This window comes from Pan troglodytes, chromosome 13, assembly GCF_028858775.2.
Source record: "Pan troglodytes isolate AG18354 chromosome 13, NHGRI_mPanTro3-v2.0_pri, whole genome shotgun sequence".
In the NCBI taxonomy this organism is placed as follows: domain Eukaryota; kingdom Metazoa; phylum Chordata; class Mammalia; order Primates; family Hominidae; genus Pan; species Pan troglodytes.
Genome location: NC_072411.2, coordinates 101,207,589 through 101,208,623, shown reverse-complemented (window position 1 = coordinate 101,208,623; position 1,035 = coordinate 101,207,589). Strand labels below are relative to the sequence as shown.

The 1,035-nt window shown below is 35.4% G+C and overlaps 1 non-coding gene across 1 annotated transcript; it reads right to left on the bottom strand.

Moving 5' to 3' along the window:
* Positions 1 to 673: 673 nt before the first annotated feature.
* On the bottom strand, positions 674 to 735 carry LOC112208472 (U7 small nuclear RNA). The gene has a single exon (XR_002942952.2). It is a non-coding gene; the product is annotated as a U7 small nuclear RNA (small nuclear RNA).
* Positions 736 to 1,035: the final 300 nt, after the last annotated feature.

Here is a 1,035-nt window from a genome sequence, read left to right as displayed (position 1 = left end):
CTCAAAAGCCTCTGCCTCGCTGCAACATTCTGCTCTTTGAGTCTTTCTTTTGATGCCCTTTGGTCTCCACGTTGTATCTTGTGGCTATACCATGAATAGCTATTCTTTGAACCTCTTCCTTAGCTGCTGATGGCTCAGCTGTGCACAATTTAGGGTTGTGCAGGATATTAAAGGGTGGGCAGCGTCTTTACAGGGATTCATGGACCTCGTCATAAGTAACAATAAATGTGCGAGGAGGGAGTTGGGAGTCGAGTACCGCAGGAATCTTCACTGGGTGGCAGGTGTTAAGAGGCCTGAGGAGTGGATGAGGATTTTTATTATTATCTTACTAGGCTTTATGTTGGGTGGTTGAGCTTCCATAGAAATGTTCACAATGCTCTTATTGCTTGAATCAAGGTTAAATAGACAAATGCATAGTAATGTCCCTGGCCTCTTAGTTAAAGCTCTCCTTAGGTCCTTTCTAACAACCAGCCACATAGAACAATATGATTTCCCTGGGTTTATAATGGTCAATAGCTATTGAATTCATGTAAGAATTTCAATTGGGATATGGTCGGCCAAATATTTACAGTATATGCTGAAAAGAATTATTTACATATTTCTTTTGATCTTCAAATATATGTGTATGTGTGTGTGTATATATATATATATATTCTTTATTTTTTATTTTTTAGGGAGCTTTCTGGCAAAAATTGGAAAGCCTGCTAAACAAATTTTAAAAGAGCTGTAACACTATACACACACACACACACACACACATATAATAGTAAAAATTAAAATAACATACATAGTCTCTACTAAAATAGAATAATAGAAAACTACCAATAAAAAAACCCAGAAGACTTGACTTGTATATAAAAAAGAAGAAAAAAGTTAAAAAGGTATCATCAGACTTTGCAAGATGTCGATACTAATTTGTCAAATGGAGGATGTGAAAGAAGGAGCTCAAACTAAAAATTAAAATGGGGAATAGTTGGCAAAATTGAAGTTTTTTCTATTAAAAAAACAGTTTAAAGAGGAAGATGCAATCATTTG